Below are 20164 nucleotides of genomic sequence, written 5' to 3' on the forward strand. Positions count from 1 at the left end.
TTGCTTTTTTTTTTTTAAATCAACTTTAATGTAACAAACAACCAGTAGACAATAATTCTGAAAACTAAACATTTTGCAGCTATCTTGTGCTTTAACCCCTTAATGACCACAGCACTTTTCTGTCCGTTTGGGACCAAGGCTATTTTTACATTTCTGCAGTGTTTGTGTTTAGCTGTAATTTTCTTCTTACTCATTTACTGTACCCACACATATTATATACCGTTTTTCTCGCCATTAAATGGACTTTCTAAAGATACCATTATTTTCATCATATCTTATAATTTACTATAAAAATGTTTTATAAAATATGAGGAAAAAATGGAAAAAACACACTTTTTCTAACTTTGACCCCCAAAATCTGTTACTCATCTACAACCACCAAAAAACTCCCATGCTAAATAGTTTCTAAATTTTGTCCTGAGTTTAGAAATACCCAATGTTTACATGTTCTTTGCTTTTTTTGTAAGTTATAGGGCCATAAATACAAGTAGCACTTTGCTATTTCCAAACCACTTTTTTTTCAAAATTAGCGCTAGTTACATTGGAACACTGATATCTTTCAAGAATCTCTGAATATCTATTGACATGTATATATTTTGTTTTAGAAGACAACCCAAAGTATTGATCTAGGCCAATTTTGGTATATTTCATGCCACCATTTCACCGCCAAATGCGATTAAATAAAAAAAATCGTTCACTTTTTTACTAATTTTTTCACAAACTTTAGGTTTCTCACTGAAATTATTTACAAATAGCTTGTGCAATTATAGCATAAATGGTTGTAAATTCTTCTCTGGGATCCCCTTTGTTCAGAATTAACAGACTTATATGGCTTTGGCGTTGCTTTTTAGTAATTAGAAGGCTGCTAAATGCCACTGCGCACTACACGTGTATTATGCCCAGCAGTGAAGGGGTTAATTAGGGAGCATGTAGGGAGCTTTTAGGGATAATTTTAGCTTTAGTGTAGTGTAGTAGATAACCCCAAGTATTGATCTAGGCACATTTTGGTATATTTCATGCCACCATTTCACCGCCAAATGCGATCAAATTTAAAAAAAAAAACATTACATTTTTCACAATTTTAGGTTTCTCACTGAAATTATTTACAAACAGCTTGTGCAATTATGGCACAAATGGTTGTAAATGCTTCTCTGGGATCCCCTTTGTTCAGAAATAGCAGACATATATGGCTTTGGCGTTGCTTTTTGGTAATTAGAAAGCCGCCAAATGCCGCTGCATTTCACACGTGTATTATGGCTAGCAGTGAAGGGGTTAATTATGTAGGTAGCTTGTAGGGAGCTTGCAGGGTTAATTTTAGCTTTAGTGTAGAGCTCAGCCTCCCACCTGAAACATGACACCCCCTGATCCCTCCCAAACAGCTTTCTTCCCTCCCCCACCCCACAATTGTCCCCGCCATCTTAAGTACTGGCAGAAACTCTTCCAGTACTAAAATAAAAGCTATATTTGGGCTTTTTTGTGTGTTTTTTAGCATATTTACATATGCTGATGTGTAGGATCCCCCTTAGCTCCCAGCCTCACTGATCCCCCACCAAACAGCTCTCTAACCCTCCCCCTCTGTCTTAATGGGCGCCATCTTGGGTACTGGCAGCTGTCTGCCAGTACCCAGTTAAGTAAAAATATGTGCCTTTTTATTAAAAAAAATGCCCTTTTCTGTTGTGTAGCTTCCCCCCCCCCCCCCAAGATCAACCCCCACCCCTTCCAGGTCCCTTAGCTGTTTATTTACAGCTTTTAAAACATTTTTTTTTTAACTTTTCCCAGTTTATTTTTCTGTAGTGCAGCGGTTCCCTCCCGCTCCCGCCCCGTGCACACGCCCGCCCGCCGCCCCCCGTGCACGCGCGCTCCCGCCGCCCCCCGTGCACGCGCGCTCCCATGCGCGCTCCCGCCCCCCCGCTCCCGATCCCGCCCCCCTCCATTCGGCACATCGATGGCCGCCCACCCGCCTCCCAGACTTGCTCCCACCCACCAACGTTACCGGCCACCGATGTCCGGTGCAGAGAGGGCCACAGAGTGGCTCTCTCTGCATCGGATGGCCAAGGGGGGTTATTGCAGGATGCCTCGATATCGAGGCATCACTGCAATAACCGGAAAGCAGCTGGAAGCGTGCAGGATCGCTTCCAGCTGCTTTCCAGACCAAGGACGTACGCCACACGTCCTCGGTCATTAACTGTATTTTTTTTGAGGACGTGTGGCGTACGTCCTTGGTCATTAAGGGGTTAATGGACACTGAACCCAAATTTTTTTCTTTCTTGATTCAGATAGAGTATGCAATTTTAATCAACCTTCTAATTTACTCCTATTATCCATTTTTCTTCATTCTCTTGCTATCTTTATTTGAAAAAGAAGGTATCTAAGCTAAGGAGCTAACCAATTGTTGGTTCAGAATAATGGACAGCACTTGTTTATTGGTACTGTTCAATCAGTAAGGACAACCCAGGTTGTTCACCAAAAATGGGCCGGCATCTAAACTTTACATTCTTGCTTTTCAAATAAAGATACCAAGAGAATGAAGACAATTTCATAATTGGAGTAAATTAGAAAGTTTCTTAAAATTGCATGCTCTATCTGAATCACAAAAGAAAAAAATTTGGGTTCAGTGTCCCTTTAACCCCTTAATGACCACAGCACTGTCCCATTTTCTGTCTGTTTGGGACCAAGGCTATTTTTACATTTTTGCGGTGTTTGTGTTTAGCTGTAATTTTCCTCTTACTCATTTACTGTACCCACACATATTATATACCATTTTTCTCGCCATTAAATGGACTTTCAAAATCTACCATTGTTTTCATCATATCTTATAATTTGCTATAAAAAAAAAATACAAAATATGATGAAAAAATGGAAAAAAACACACTTTTTCTAACTTTAAACCCTAAAATATGTTACACATCTACAACCACCAAAAAACACCCATGCTAAATAGTTTCTAAATTTTGTCCTGAGTTTAGAAATACCCAATGTTTACATGTTCTTTGCTTTTTTTGCAAGTTATAAGGCAATAAATACAAGTAGCACTTTGCTATTTCCAAACCACTTTTTTTCAAAATTAGCGTTAGTTACATTGGGACACTGATATCTGTCTGAAATCCCTGAATATCCATTGACATGTGTATATATTTATTTAGAAGACATCCCAAAGTATTGATCTAGACCCATTTTCGCATATTTCATGCCACCATTTCACCGCCAAATGCGATCAAATAAAAAAAATTGTTCACTTTTTCACAAATTTTTTCACAAACTTTAGGTTTCTCACTGAAATTATTTACAAACAACTTGTGCAATTATTGCACAAATGGTTTTAAATGCTTCTCTGGGATCCCCTTTCTTTAGAAATAGCAGACATGTATGGCTTTGGCGTTGCTTTTTGGTAATTAGAAGGCTGCTAAATGCCACTGCGCACCACATGTGTATTATGCCCAGCAGAGAATGGGTTAATTAGGGAGTATGTAGGGAGCTTCTAGGGTTAATTTTAGCTGTAGTATAGTGTAGTAGACAACCCCAAGTATTGATCTAGGCCCATTTTGGTATATTTCATGCCACCATTTCACCGCCAAATGCGATCAAATTAAAAAAAACGTAAAATTTTTCACAATTTTAGGTTTCTCACTGAAATTATTTACAAACAGCTTGTGCAATTATGGCACAAATGGTTGTAAATGCATCTCTGGGATCCCCTTTCTTTAGAAATAGCTGACATGTATGGCTTTGGCATTGCTTTTTGGTAATTAGAAGGCCGCTAAATGCTGCTGCGCACCACACGTGTATTATGCCCAGCAGTGAAGGGGTTAATTAGGTAGTTTGTAGGGAGTTTGCAGGGTTAATTTTAGCTTTAGTGTAAAGATCAGCCTCCCATCTGACACATCACACCCCCTGATCCCTCCCAAACAGCTCCCTTCCCTCCCCCACCCCACAATTGTCCCCGCCATCTTAAGTACTGGCAGAAAGTCTGCCAGTACTAAAATAAAAGGCATCTTTGAATATTAAAAAAAAAAGAGCATATGTACATATGCTGCTATGTAGGATCCCCTCTTAGCCCCCAACCTCCCAGATCCCCCCTAAAACAGCTCTCTAACCCCCCTCTGCCTTATTGGGGGCCATCTTGGGTACTGGCAGCTGTCTGCCAGTACCCAGTTTGCATCAAAAAAAGTGTTTTATTATTTTATTTTTATTTTTTTCTGTAGTGTAGCTTCCCCCCCACAGACTAACATCCCACCAGCCATACCGATCTAGCTAAATTAAAAATAAAATCCCCCTTTTTCCCCACTTCAAATTCAAATATTTCTGTAGTGCAGCGGTTCCCACCCGCTCCCTCCCCGTGCACGCGCCCGCCCCCGCCTCCCCGTACACGTGCGTCCGTGCGCGCCCCCAGGCATCCCCGCCCCCGATCCCGCCCACCTCCGCATCATCCAGGGCCATCGATGGCTGCCACCCGCCTCCCACACCGGCGCTCCCACCCACCAACGAACTTAGCCGTTAATGTCCGGTGCAGAGAGGGCCACAGAGTGGCTCTCTCTACATCGGATGGCTAAAAATGGTTATTGCAGGATGCCTCAATATCGAGGCATCACTGCAATAACCGGAAAGCAGCTGGAAGCGAGCAGGATCGCTTCCAGCTGCTTTCCACACCGAGGACGTGCAGGGTACGTCCTCAGGCGTTAACTGCCTTTTTTTTGAGGACGTACCCTGCACGTCCTCGGTCGTTAAGGGGTTAATGTTCACTCACAGTGGTTTATGCTGGTTGTCATTTATAAAGTAACCACTGTGAGTGAACATTAAGCACAAGAAAGCAAACTGAACAAGGCTGAAATTGTCTTCTTATTCAGTCAGCTTTGTATTCTGCAACCACTTGCAATTTGCAAACTAAAGCTTTATAAGCAAAATATCTAGCATTATTTTTATTTAAATAAAATAATACACTTTCTAAATATCTAAACAAACTTACAGCAGACATCCCAACTGCACAAACTTGTTACATGATCTTATATTGCAATAAACAGATGGCAAACAGGACACAATTGTGATTATGTTTTGAATAAGTAACTGGTATTTTAAAAAGGTTAAAATCCTTTGTACCACTCATTTATGTGGATATATACAGGGCGTGCTAGGGTTACCACCTCGGCCATGTTTTCCTGGACACTTAAAATCGGGTAAAATCCTTTGGGCCACTGATTTCTATGTGGTTATAGGATGTGAGCCCCTTTATACAATCATCGTGTTTTTAGACTGTTCCAAAAATTTCTATGACACAGAAACCCTTCTCAACATATCAGTAATTTATTTAGAAAAGGTAAAATATGTGATTTGACAAGGTTGGCACCAGTTTGCAGTTTGTTAGTCATAAAAAGTTTTGGGCCAGGCTGAAAACATGTCTGTCCTATGAAGGGGCTCACTCCCTGTATATATCCATACAGAAATGAGTGGCCCACCGGATTTTAACCCTTTTAACATACCACTTACAGAAAAGGTCAAATATATGAAGTGGCAAGTTTGGCACCAGTTTGTTTACCATAGAAACCGTTTACCAGTCTGAAAACATATGGATTGTATAAAGGGGCTAATGCCCTGTATATATCCACACAGAAATGCATGTCCAAAAAGATTTTAATCCTTTTAAAAAATACCAGTTACTTAGTCAGAAAAGGTAAAATATATGAAGTGCCAAGGTTGTGACCAATTTGTTTTTCATAAAGAGCCTTGGGCCAGGCTGTTGACATGTCTGTCCTATGATGGGTTCATGGCACGCCTTGTATATATCCACACATAAATGGGTGGCTCAAATGATTTTAACCCTTTCAAATTACCAGTTAATATTCAGAAAAGGTAAAATATATGAGATGGCAAGTTTGGCATGTTTTTTTGCTATAGAAAGCATTGGGCCAGGCTGTGAACATGTCTATCCTATGAAGGGGTTCACACCCTGTTTATATCCACACAGAAATTAGTGTCCCAAAGGATTTTAACCCTTTTTAAATACCAGTTACTTATTCAGAAAAGTTAAAATATATGAAGTGGCAAGGTTGACACCAGATTGTTTGCCTCAAAAAGCATTGGTCCAGGCTGAAAATATGTCTATTCTATTAAGGGGTTCATGCAGTGTATATATCCACACAGAAATGAGTGACCCAAAGATTTTAACCCTTTTAAAATACCAGTTTCTTATTCAGAAAAGGTAAAATATATGAAGGGGCAAGGTTGGCACCGGTTTGTTTGCCTTAGAAACCGTTGGGCCATTCTGAAATCATGTGGATTGTATGAAGGAGCTCACACCCTGTATATATCCACACAGAAATAAGTGGCCCAAAGGATTTTTACCCTTTCCAGTGGCAACTCAAGGAACAATATATAGGGGGAGCACATAAGATACCACAGTCAAAACTGGGGGGCAGCAATAATTTTTATCACAAAATCATACCCCTGAATATACATACACACTCACATACTCATACATACACACTCACTTATACAGTATCCCACAAAAGTGAGTACACCCCTCACATTTATGTAAATAAAAATTAAGGAAAAATGCAGCTAGGCATCAGTCCCATAGGGGGTGCTTCCTAAGTATATACCACTATACACATATATAAATAATAATTGCTATATAGTATATATACACAATAAATTAGTCAAAACATAATTAAAAAAACAACCATTTATCACAAAACAGATGTTAGCCAAATGAAACAAAAAAACAACAAGCAATTCCAGTAATAAAATCTTAGGGTTCCAATGTTGTGGCCACTCTCTGATACAGGATGGTCAATCCCTGGGAATGCGAAATTCTGAAGAAAAAAAGCGACAGAGGCGCCAATGGCCTAGTACCGTCAGGCAGAAGGATGTTAGAATATATGAGATAGGGTACTCACATTGGGTGCGCTGTGTTTGTGAGTACCCTATCTCATATATTCTAACATCCTTCTGCCTGACGGTACTGGGCCATGTTGGCGCCTCTGTCTCTTTTTTTCTTCAGAGTTTTGTAAATATTTTATTATATCTTTTCATGTGACAACACTAAAGAAATGACACTTTGCTACAATGTAAAGTAGTGAGTGTACAGCCTGTATTACAGTGTAAATTTTCTGTCCCCTCAAAATAACTCAACACACAGCCATTAATGTCTAAACCGTTGGCAACAAAAGTGAGTACACCCCTAAGTGGAAATGTCCAAATCAGGCCCGATTAGCCATTTTCCATCCCCAGTATCATGTAACTCGTTAGTATTACAAGGTCTCAGGTGTGAATAGGAAGCAGGTGTGTTAAATTTGGTTTTATCGCTCTCACACTCTCTCATACTGGTCGCTGGAAGTTCAACATGGCACCTCATGGCAAAGAACTCTCTGAGGATCTGAAAAAAAGGATTGTTGCTCTACATAAAGGTGGCCTAGGCTATAAGAAGATTTCCAAGACCCTGAAACTGAGCTGCAGCATTGTGGGCAAGACCATACAGTGGTTTCACAGGACAGGATCCACTCAGAACAGGCCTAGCCATGGTCAACCAAAGAAGTGTAGTGAACATGCACAGCATCATATCCAGAGCTTGTCTTTGGGAAATATGAGTTCTGCCAGCATTGCTGCATAGGTTGAAGGCGTGGGGGTCAGCCTGTCAGTGCTCAGATTATACACCGCACACTGCATCAAATTGGTCTGCATGGCTGTCGTCCCAGAAGGAAGCCTCTTCTAAAGATGATGCACAAGAAAGCCTGCAAACAGTTTGCTGAAGACAAGCAGACTAAGGACATGGATTATTGGAACCATGTCCTGTGGTCCGATAAGACTAAGATAAACTTATTTGGTTCAGATGGTGTCAAGTGTGTGGCTGCAACCAGATGAGGAGTACAAAGACAAGTGTGTCTTGCCTACAGTCAAGCATGGTGGTGAAAGTGTCATGGTCTGGGCCTGCATGAGTGCTGCCGGCACTGGGGAGCTACAGTTCATTGAGGGAACCATGAACGCCAACATTTACTGTGACATATTGAAGCAGAGCATGATCCCCTCCCTTCGGAGACTTGATAAAGGTGATGGACTGGCCAAGCATGTCTCCAGACCTAAACCCTATTGAGTATCTGTGGGGCATTCTCAAACAGAAGGTGGAGGAGTGCAAGGTCTCAAACATCCACCATCTCCGTGATGTCATCATGGAGAAGTGGAAGTGGACTTCAGTGGCAACCTGTGAAGCTCTGGTGAACTTCATGCCCAAGAGGGTTAAGACAGTGCTGGAAAATAATGGTGGCCACACAAATTATTGACACTTTGGGCCCAATTTGGACATTTCCACTTAGTGGTGTACTCACTTTTGTTGACTGTGTGTTGAGTTATTTTGAGGGGCACCAAACTTACACTGTTATACAGGCTGTACACTTACTACTTTAGATTGTAGCAAAGTGTCATTTCTTCAGTGTTGTCACATGAAAAGATATAATAAAATATTTACAAAAATGTGAGGGGTGTACTCACTTTTGTGGGATACTGTACATACCTACACACTCACTCATACATATACATACATACACACACTCACTCATACATACCTATACATACACACTCACTATTACATACATACACTCATACATACAATGCATACACACATACACACTAATGCATAACATGATCACTCATACACACTCACACTAATACACATACACACACTCATACATGCAGGCGTGTATTTATGTATAGACCAACAAAACCGGTGCCTAGTTCGACAGATTTGAGGGGCAGCACTGGCACTGATATGTTTGCAATTGGCAGGTTGGCATTATCATTTTATTAAAAAATAACTTTCCCTTGCGGCGGTCACGTGTCCCGGCTTTTGCTGACATCACGTGACGTTTTCCTCCTTCCGCCCACCTTCCTGTCTTCTAACACGCCACACATGGATTGAGGGAGCCACAGCCACACACGTGCACACGTGATCTCTAAGCAGGCCCGGGCATTGGACTCCTCTCCATGCGGTAAGTCACAGTGACAGATGTGTGAGACGTTGACGGTCACGGACACGGACTATAGACTGCAGTGCAGACAGACTCAGTCAGTCAGTGAGTGCTGTCTGTGTGAAGTGATTGATTGGAGTGGAGCAGAGCCTGGCTAAGAGTGATGAGGACTGGACTGGAGAGGAGGAGGTGAGGCGGCACATAGCAGTGAGTGCACTGTGAAGAGTTTGCAGACACAGATGGTCACGACGCAGGTCAAAAATTGCAAGCCAAGGTACTTTTTGTTTTGTGGTTAGCATTGGGTCATTGCTCCTCGGCTCTATTCTAAGCTAGTAAGCTCTAAATAAATAAGTAAGTCATCCGGCTGAAGTCTTCATCCAAGCGGGGCAAGAAGAGGTCCTCCATCCGGCTGAAGTCTTCATCCAAGCGGCGCAGAAGAGGTCCTCCATCCGGCCGAAGTCTTCATCCAAGCGGCGCAGAAGAGGTCCTCCATCCGGCCGAAGTCTTCATCCAAGCGGCGCAGAAGAGGTCCTCCATCCGGCTGAAGCCTTCATCCAAGCCGGCATCTTCTATCTTCATCCAACCGCGGCTCCATCTTGAAGACCTCTGACGCAGAACATCCTGCTGGCCCGACGGACTAACGACGAATGAAGGTTCCTTTAAATGATGTCATCCAAGATGGCGTCCCTCAAATTCCGATTGGCTTCTATCAGCCAATTAGGATTCTATCAGCCAATTGGAATTAAGGAATAGAAAAATCAGCCAATCGGATTGAGCTCGCATTCTCTAAGGTAGGGTGATTTCAGGGGGTTAGTGTTAGGCTTTTTTAAGGGGGGGTTGGGTGGGTTTTAGAGTAGGGGTATGTGGGTGGTGGGTTGTAAATGTTGGGGGGGGTATTGTATTTTTTTTACAGATAAAAGAGCTGATTACTTTGGGGCAATGCCCTGCAAAAAGCCCTTTTAAGGGCTGGTAAAAGAGCTGATTACTTTGTAATTTAGAATAGGGTAGGGCATTTTATTATTTTGGGGGGCTTTATTATTTTATTAGGGGGTTTAGATTAGGTGTAATTAGTTTAAACTTCATGTAAAAAAAAAAATATTTTCTGTAATTTAGTGTTTGTTTGTTTTTTACTATAGTTTAGTTTATTTAATTGTATTTAATTTTAGGTATTTGTAGTTAATTTATTTAATTAATTTATTCATAGTGTAGTGTTAGGTGTATTTGTAACGTAGGTTAGGATTTATTTTACAGGTAATTTTGTAATTATTTTAACTAGGTAGCTATTAAATAGTTATTAACTATTTAATAGCTATTGTACCTAGATAAAATAAATACAAACTTGCCTGTAAAATAAAAATAAATCCTAAAATAGCTACAATGTAATTATTAATTATATTGTAGCTATCTTAGGGTTTATTTTATAGGTAAGTATTTAGTTTTAAATAGGAATACTTTAGTTAATAATAGTAATATTATTTAGATTTATTTAAATAATATTTAAGTTAGGGGGAGTTAGGGTTAGGGGGTAATACATTTAATGTAGGTGGCGGCTGTGTAGGGGGGTCAGATTAGAGGTAAATATATTTAATGTAGGTGGTGGCGGTGTAGGGGGGGTCAGATTAGGGGTTAATACATTTAATGTAGGTGGCAGCGGTGTAGGGGGGTCAGATTAGAGGTTAATATATTTAATGTAGGTGGCGGCGTTGTAGGTGGATCAGATTAGGGGTTAATATAATTAATGTAGGTGGTGGCGGTGTAGGGGGGTCAGATTAGGGGTTAATACATTTAATGTAGGTGGCGGCGGAGTCCGGGAGCAGCGTGGTGGGGTAAGGGAGCGGCGGTTTAGGGGTTAATATTAGGATAGGTTTATTGCGGTGTGGGCTATGGTGGTATAGGGGTTAATAATTAGGCTTATTGCGTTGTGGGGGGTTGTCGGTCTAGGGGTTAATACATTTATTATTAGGAGTGAGAGGGGGGATTGCGGATATAGGGGTATACGTATTGGGCTGAGATTTGGGAGGCGTGTTACGGGAGATTTAATATTTTAGTAATTTTTTTTAGGTGCAGGCAGTGCCGTAAGTCACTGGCGACTCCAGAAATTTGTAGTTACGCTTATTTCTGGACATCGCTAGTTTATCCGACTTACGGCACTTTAGCAACTGCCGGCGGGGTATATGTAATACCCCGATGTGCGAGGTGAAACTACGGCCGGCGCGGGTTCCCTCGCTTGTGCCGAAAACTACGCCGTATATCGGATCGCGCCCCAAATATCCTTTTTAATCCTTCCTAATACAACCTACCTGAGACTGTATGCAAGCTTTTTACGAGCCCTGGCTGGGGAAAATGTAATTTTAAAATGCAGCAACAGCAAAAAAAAAAGTAAGTCACAACTCCCTAACCAAACAATGATATGGCCAAAAAAATTAGTGCCTAGGGAAGCACAAAACCTAAATACGCCCCTGGTTAATATACACTGTTCTGCTCTCTGTGCTAGTGAAGGGTAAATACACCCTGTGCCGCTCTCTGTGCTAGTGATGGTTTAATACAGACTGTGCTGTTCTGTGCTAGTGAAGGGTTAATATGCACTGTGCTGCTCTCTGTGCTAGTAAAGGGTTAATACACACTGTGCTGCTCTCTGTGCTATTGAAGGGTTAATAAACACTGTGCAGCTCTCTGTGCTAGTGAAGGGGTTAATACACACTGTGCTGCTCTCTGTGCTAGTGAAGGGTTAATACATACTGTGCTGCTCTCTGTGTTAGTGAAGGGTTTATACACACTGTGCTGCTCTCTGTGCTAGTGAAGGGTTAATACACACTGTGCAGCTCTCTGTTCTAGTGAAGGGTTAATACACACTGTGCAGCTCTCTGTTCTAGTGAAGGGTTAATACACACTGTGCAGCTCTCTGTGCTAGTGAAGGGTTAATACACACTGTGCTGCTCTCTGTGCTAGTGAAGGGGTTAATACACACTGTGCTGCTTTCTGTGCTAGTGAAGGGTTAATACTGTGCTGCTCTCTGTGCTAGTAAAGGATTAATACAAACTGTGCTGCTCTCTGTGCTAGTGAAGGGTTAATACAAACTGTGCCGCTCTCTGTGCTAGTGAAGGGTTAATACACACTGTGCTGCTCTCTGTGCTAGTGAAGGGTTAATACAGACTGTGCAGCTCTCTGTGCTAGTGAATGGTTAATACACACTGTGCTGCTCTCTGTGCTAGTGAAGAGTTAATACACACTGTGCTGCTCTCTGTGCTAGTGAATGGTTAATACACATTGTGCTGCTCTCTGTGCTAGTGAATGGTTAATACACACTGTGCTGCACTCTATGGTAGGGAACAGTTAATAGACACTGTGCTGCTCTCTGTGCTAGTGAATGGTTAATACACACTGTGCTGCTCTCTGTGCTAGTGAAGAGTTAATACACACTGTGCTGCTCTCTGTGCTAGGGAAGGGTTAATACACACTGTGCTGCTCTCTGTGCTAGTGAAGGATTAATACACACTGTGCTGCTCTCTGTGTTAGTGAAGGATTAATACACACTGTGCTGCTCTCTGTGCTAGGGAAGGATTAATACAGACGGTGCAGCTCTCTGTGCTAGTGAAGGGTTAATACAGACGGTGCAGCTCTCTGTGCTAGTAAATGGTTAATACACACTGTGCAGCTCTCTGTGCTAGTGAAGGGTGAATACACACTGTGCTGCTCTCTGTGCTAGTGAAGGGTTAATACACACTGTGCTGCTCTCTGTGCTAGTGAAGGGTTAATACACACTGTGCTGCTCTCTGTGCTAGTAAAGGGTTAATACACACTGTGCAGCTCTCTGTGCTAGTGAAGGGTTAATACACACTGTGTTGCTCTCTGTGCTAGTAAAGGGTTAATACCCACTGTGCTGCTCTCTGTGCTAGTGAAGGGTTAATACACACTGTGCTGCTCTCTGTGCTAGTGAAGGGTTAATACACACTGTGCTGCTCTCTGTGCTAGTGAAGGGTTAATACACACTGTGCTGCTCTCTGTGCTAGGGAAGGGTTAATACCCACTGTGCTACTCTGTCAAGGAAAAGCACTGGTCATTAAAGGGACAGTCTAGTCAAAAAATAATCTTTCATGATTCAGATAGGGCAGGTCATTTTAACTACTTATTCTCCATTTTACTTTTATAAACAATTTTGCTTTGTTCTCTTGGTATTCTTAGTTGAAAGCTAAACCTAGAAAGCTCATATGCTAATTTCTTAGACCTTTAAGAACGCTTCTTATCTGAATGCATTTTGACAGTTTTTCACCAGTAGAGGGCGTTAGTTTGTGTGTGTGTCATATAGATAACATTGTGCTCATGCATGTGGAGTTACCTAGGATTCCCCACTGATTGGCTAAAAAGTAAGTCTGTCAAAAGAACTGAAATAAGGGCCAGTTTGCAGAGGCTTAGATACAAGGCAATCACAGAGGTAAAAAGTGCATTAATATAACAGTGTTGGTTATGCAAAACTACGGAATGGGTAATAAAGGGATTATCTATCTTTTAAAACAATAACAACTCTGGTGTAGACGGTCCTTTGAAGGGGTTAAAGGGATATGAAACCCCCAAACAAATTATTATTCAGACAGAACAAACCATTTTCAAAAAGTTTCAAATTTACTTCTGTTTTCAAATTCGCTTTGTTCCCATGATATTCTGTGTAGAAGAAATACCTAGGTAGGCATCTTGTGCACTACACAAAAGGAAATAGTGATACCATTCTTGCAAAACTGCTGCCATATTGTGCTCCGGAAATGGGCCCACTCCTAAGCTTATGTCCTTGTTTTCAACAAAGGATTACAAGAAAACGAAAGAAAAATTGAAGTAAATTATAAATACACTTGAAATTTCTCTGATGGTTAGAGACTTTATTCTCAACACCTCACCCCAGGTCCGCTGCCTTGTAGTGTATTGCTGCTCTGTAGCTGACTTAGGGACATTGCACACTACATTTTTCTTTGCATAAATGTTTTGTAGAGGGTCCATTTATATAGCCCATACAGTTTTTTGTTTTTGTTTTTTTTTAATGTATAGTTTTGCCTATTTTCTCAAATAACATTGTGCTGATTTTCAGACTCCTAACCAAGCCCCAAAGTATTAGATGTATACTGATGTATACAGACTTCAGCTTGCTCCTATTTGTATAAAGAGTCTTTTCATATGCAGGGTAATTGGGGGAGGGGGGACTTCTTTTTTTTGCTTTCCAAACCATCTCACTGGGTGTCCCAGCTAACCTCATCAACAGTGCTAAATTGGGAGCTTCTAAGTACATTTTTAAAAAGGTTTTATACTAGATATTTATATTATGATCTGTGCATATTCTTCTTTGTAGTAGTGTTTATTACATTCAGTTATATGAAAATTGGTGTATACTGTGCCTTTAAATGATTAATCTATTTGCAAGAGTTAAACACAAAATTGTCAGTGGTATGGAATTTTTTAAAAAAAACTACTTGTCCAAGGGACTAAAGCAGGAGCCCAATCTACTTGTCCCTTGTGACAATCTACTTGTCCTGATCTACAAAATAATTTAAACCAAAACGGGGTAATGGGTGGGATCAAAAGTTGTGAGTGGCGAATATAAAGAAATGACTGCACAATAAGGGGGGCTCCTTGCATATGTCTAGCCAATGTGAAACACCTTATTGTGCAGTCTTTTTGTATATTATTTTTGTTTTCTACCATAAATGAAATAATACTACATAAATGAACAAAAAATAAGTGCATAGCAGTTAGCAAGATCAGCTAGGGTTCTGGAGAAGACAACAGCAGGACAGAAAAAGGAAATTGTTGAACTGAGAGAAAGCAGAGTGTGTTGACATTAATGTGAGGTCATAGCAGACCAGGGGATTTTTTTATAATTATAATCTCTCATCTATCTTTTTCCACTCACTCTCCGAATGGAGCTTTAATGGCCGTGTTTCTGGCGAGTCTTCAGACAGTTATGAAGCAGCGGTCTAAAAAACGCTACTCCATAACCCTGTCCGCCTGTTTTGAGCAGGCGGACAGACATCGCAGCAATTCAACCTGATTGAGTACGATTGGATTGATTGACATCTCCCTGCTGGCGGCCCATTGGCCGCCAGTCTGCAGGGGGTGGCGTTGCACCAGCAGCTCTTGTCAGCTGCTGGTGCAATGCTGAATACGGAGAGTGTATTGCTCTCCACCTTCAGCAAGGTCTTGCGGACCTGATCCGTACTGTCAGATCAAGTCCGCAAGATCTTTGATAAATTGGCCTCCTAATCTTCTCTTTACCCTCTCTTCTCTCTCAGGCCATATCTGCTCTTTGATAATTAAATCAGGGAGGTAAGGGTTAGTGAACAATCAAACAAATCCCTCCTACCGTAGTACATACCTATAGGAGGGCAGTGCCTAGTGCCTATATAGATATAATAAGAGAAGAAGAAACACTATTGTGGCACACTAATGCTATAAGCGGGTAATATGTCTAAATAGCCGAAGAGGATTGGAAGACTGGATTTGATATTTAAAACTTAACTTTTACTATGATTATTCTATAAAAAAGGGTGAAAAAACACAAACATTTAAAAACAACTAAAAAAACATATAAGATTGACTGCTCCCTGAGTGTCACACCATATACTATAAGGTCCCAAGACCGGCTTGATAATTACAGATACATATCATAGAATATAAGGATGGTAATTCCTAAGCAAGTAGCTTGAAAAGACACAATTAAAGGTATCGGCCAAAATGGCTGATATAAATTACCATGAAAATCTGAATAGTGCTTATTGTAATTTTACCTTTATAGAAAGGACACTGAGCCTACAAAGGTGAGGGGGGTATGTAGAGAAAGGTATAAACTTTATTACAATGAAAGAGATAGACAGTGTGGTGACTAATATGACAGGTGTAAAGGAATAAAGCTATTGGTCCTCCAGTTAAAGGTTGTGTTCAAATCCTGTTTCAAAATACATGGGTACTATAGGTACCAACCATAGCTCATATATCAATATATATAGTCAATTTATCAGTCTGTTAGTATCACAGTAAAAAGTGACTTGAGTTATACCTCTTAATACCGTATTGCAATAGTAGCCAGAATAGATAAACTAGTAGTATCACAGCCAAAGGGGCTGGATAGTACTTATTAATACTTTTTAATCAAAATATCAGTCTGTTAGTATCACAGCCGAAAATGACTGAAGTTATACCTTATAATACCGCATTAATTAATATTGCCACTAAATATTGCAGCCAAAATTTGCAGTAGACAAAGTGGAGAAAAAGATTAATTTAAAAATCCGGACCCACGTACATATTACAGCAGTTGGGAGAGAGAAGGCTATCAATAGGACATAAAAGCAGGGAGCAGTGCGAACGTCTGACAAACGTTTCGTAATTTCGTAATTGCTTTTTCAAAGGCACCAGTCATTAACCAAAACCACTCCTTTATACCAGCAGAAGCCAATCATATTTGGGAAACACTGCTCGTCACTGAGCATCACTATTCGAGAGATGTCCCTAGAGAGGTAAAATATTGAAGACGATTGGTCAGGGTGAGGGGGTGTTGGCACCAATCATATTAACTGATTCAACACACGCCTTTTTTCTGAGCATATAGTCAGAGCATACATTGCACTGACAGGAGGCGTGTCATGATAATACTTGTAATGGAGGTCCCGATATAGCTGTCATTGTTCAACTAATAATCCTTACTTGATGGTATGTCAAAAAGAGCAAAAATGGCTCTGTATGTACCGTGATCTACTGCTTTATTCACAAATTACCTCTGATCTAATGTAGTCATATATGATGCCACCCCTCTGTGGTTGACAGAAAAGGGTAAGACAGGAGTGTTAGCTTTGGAATTACGCACTAATCACTATAGTTTGAGAAACGAAGGTTTCTGATCTAGGATATAAATTATGTTTTATAACATTAATTTCATTTTATTTACTCTGTCCTATATTATCACATATATTGTGTGTACAGAGTGCCAACAAGTTGTTTCTCTATTAGGACATGTTGTATGTCCTTTATAACGATTGTTAATTCAGGTCAAGTAGTTGTCATTGTTCATATATTAATATTTTATATCAATAAAAGTGGCCCGCATTATTCTCAAGAAAAGAGCGGGGTGGGGAGGGGAAGAGTGCATAGATATTATTACCCAGATGTCCAGGTATTGAAATACATCTGAAAAATATATAAATCATTACGTGGGGGAAAGGTTAAGCAGAAACCCTCTTTTTATATATATATATATATATATATATATATATATATATATATATATATATATATATATATATATATCATATATATATATATATATATATATTGTTAACACAGAAAGGCACTGTAGCTAATTTGTCAATTCATTCATGGTTTCTGCTTTCAGAAGTTCTTTTTCAATATCACCTCCACGTATCCCTAGTTTGATTTTCTGGAGTATCCAGCATTTTAGTTTGGGTTTTCCGTTGTGGTGCTCCAGGAAATATCTTGCAACAGTGGTCAACTTTTTGTTCCTATCTTTTTGCAAATCTTTTTGTGCATTTTTAATGTTGCAGTTATGTTCCCCAAGTCTAGTTCTCAGTTCCCTTGACGACATCCCCACATACCTTTTGCTGCACCTGAATTCAATGCAATATATTATATTTGATGTTCTGCAGTTGTATAATTCAGTCATTTGTCTTTTTCCACTTTGGAAAATATCCATTTCCTTTACATTGGACATATATGGGCAGAACTTGCAAGTGCCACACGGGTACATGTCTTTTAGTTTGTCTTTTCTTCCTGAGATATTTTTGAAGAAATTACTTTTCACTATTTTGTCCCTTATGGTGGGAGCCCATCTCCATGTGACTGCTATTTTGTCACCTAAACTTTTCGCCATATCTTCATCTGTATGTAGGATGCGGAGATGCTTGTTAAGGATCTTGGTAATTTCCTGATTGGCATTGTTGAAAATACCAATGAATCTGATGCGGGTATCTGTGGCCTGTTTGTCCTTAGGTTTAAATAAATCAGTTCTAGGGGTATGAGGTGCCCTGTGATATGCCAGTTTCAGAAACCTACTAGGGTATTGCCGTTGTTTGAGTCTATTTTCATGATTCTTGTTTGAATGTTTCTTTATCTGAACAGTTTCTGCGTAGGCATAGAAATTCTCCAAAGGGTATCCTGTTTTTGGTATATATATATGGTGAGCGCTTTAATAACTCAGGAAATAAGATGGTTGCTGTCTCTTTATGAAAGAGATAGGTTTCCACTCTCACAAACATGTCTCAGTATATGGTGAGATCAAGGAAATTGACTTTCTCGAAGTCAATCTCTGTAGTTAGTCTCATATTCATGTAATTCTTGTTCAGGGTATCGATAAATTGATCGAAAAGATTTCTCTCTCCTCTCCAAAGGATGATAATATCATTGATTATATCTCAACTAAAGCATTACATGCTCAGTAAAGATCTAATTTGAATCACAGAAGATTATCTCCCCCTCCCACCATCCTGGTGCGCATGCCGGGCCCATGAAAGTTCCCCTTGTCTGCAGATAAAAACTGTCATTAAAAAAACGAAATAATTGTGGCTCAACACGAATCTCAGTAACTTAATGATGCAATCACTCTTCAGTGCCATCTAAAGAGTGATTTCATCATTAAGTTACAGTGTGTTCCATATTTAGGAAATACTCCACCACATGGTAACCTCTGTCATGCTCGATTGAGGTATAGAGGGACTCTGCTTCGCATGTTGCCAGCAAGATTTGATCGTCTATAACAATTTCTTCAATCTTACACAAGACATCCATTGTGTCGTGTATATATGAATGTAGTGTAAGTACTGTATTGCATAATCTTATATCAAGGTATTTCGATGCTTGCTCACATAGGCCACCCATACCCAACACAATAGGTCTTCCAGGTGGGACGGCTTTATTTTTGTGTACTTTGAGCTAGTGAATGGTTAATACACACTTTGAGTTAGTGAAGGTGTTACATACTGTGCAGCTCTCTGTGGTAGTAAATGCTTAAAGGGCCATAATACCCAAATGTTTAAACACTTTAAAGTGATGCAGTATAGCTGTAAAAAGCTGACTAGAAAATATCACCTGAACATCTCTATGTAAAAAAGAAAGATATTTTACCTCAAAAGTTCCTCAGTAGCCACATCCCATTGTAAAGGATTTCTAAGCAGCATATTAGTATGCCTGCCCAGGGACAGCTGAAGGGATGAGCCTCATGCACTCTCATGTTATTTCCCTATTTAGTTTAGGGAAGTTTACAATGAAATCTCACAAGAGTTAAGTGAAATCTCATGAGATCACAGTAAAAGAGTTCATGACCTCAGCACTGCTAATGCTGATTGGCTGCTGTTAATTTCTTCATTTTTTTTATTTTTAGAACTTACTCTGCTGAGCTGAGGAGATTGTGAGGTAAAATATCTTCCTTTTTTACATAGAGATGCTCAGGTGATATTTTCCTGTCAGTTTTCTACAGTTCTACTGCATCAGTTTCAAGTGATTTAGCATATGAGTATTATGTCCCTTTAATACACACTGTGCTGCTCTCTGTGCTAGTGAAGGGGATAATACACACTGTGCTGCTCTCTGCGCTAGTGAAGGGTTAATACACACTGTGCTGCTCTCTGGGCTAGTGAAGGGTTAATACACACTGTGCTGCTCTCTGTGCTAGTGAGCGGTTAATACACACTGTGCTGCTCTCTGTGCTAGTGAAGGGGTTAATACACACTGTGCTGCTCTCTGTGCTAGTGAAGGGGTTAATACACACTGCAGCTTTCTGTGCTAGTGAAGGGTTAATGTACACTGTGCTGCTCTTTGTGCTAGTGAAGGGTTAATACAGACTGTGCTGCTCTCCATGCTAGTGAAGGGGTTAATACAGACTGTGCTGCTCTCTGTGCTAGTGAAGGGGTTAATACACACTGTGCTGCTCTCTGTGCTAGTGAAGGGGTTAATACACACTGTGCTGCTCTCTGTGCTAGTGAGGGCTTAATACACACTGTGCTGCTCTCTGTGCTAGTGAGGGCTTAATACACACTGTGCTGCTCTCTGTGCTAGTGAGGGGTTAATACACATTGTGCTGCTCTCTGTACTAATGAAGGGGTTAATACACACTGCAGCTTTCTGTGCTAGTGAAGGGTTAATGCACACTGTGCTGCTCTTTGTGCTAGTGAAGGGTTAATACAGACTGTGCTGCTCTCCGTGCTAGTGAAGGGTTAATA

At 40.4% G+C, this 20164-nt stretch overlaps 1 pseudogene; it reads right to left on the reverse strand.

Moving 5' to 3' along the window:
- LOC128659972 (zinc finger protein 585A-like) overlaps positions 1-20164 on the reverse strand; it is a 211305-nt pseudogene that overhangs the window by 83385 nt on the left and 107756 nt on the right.

The sequence above is a fragment of the Bombina bombina genome, chromosome 5 (genome assembly GCF_027579735.1).
Source record: "Bombina bombina isolate aBomBom1 chromosome 5, aBomBom1.pri, whole genome shotgun sequence".
In the NCBI taxonomy this organism is placed as follows: Eukaryota; Metazoa; Chordata; class Amphibia; order Anura; family Bombinatoridae; genus Bombina; species Bombina bombina.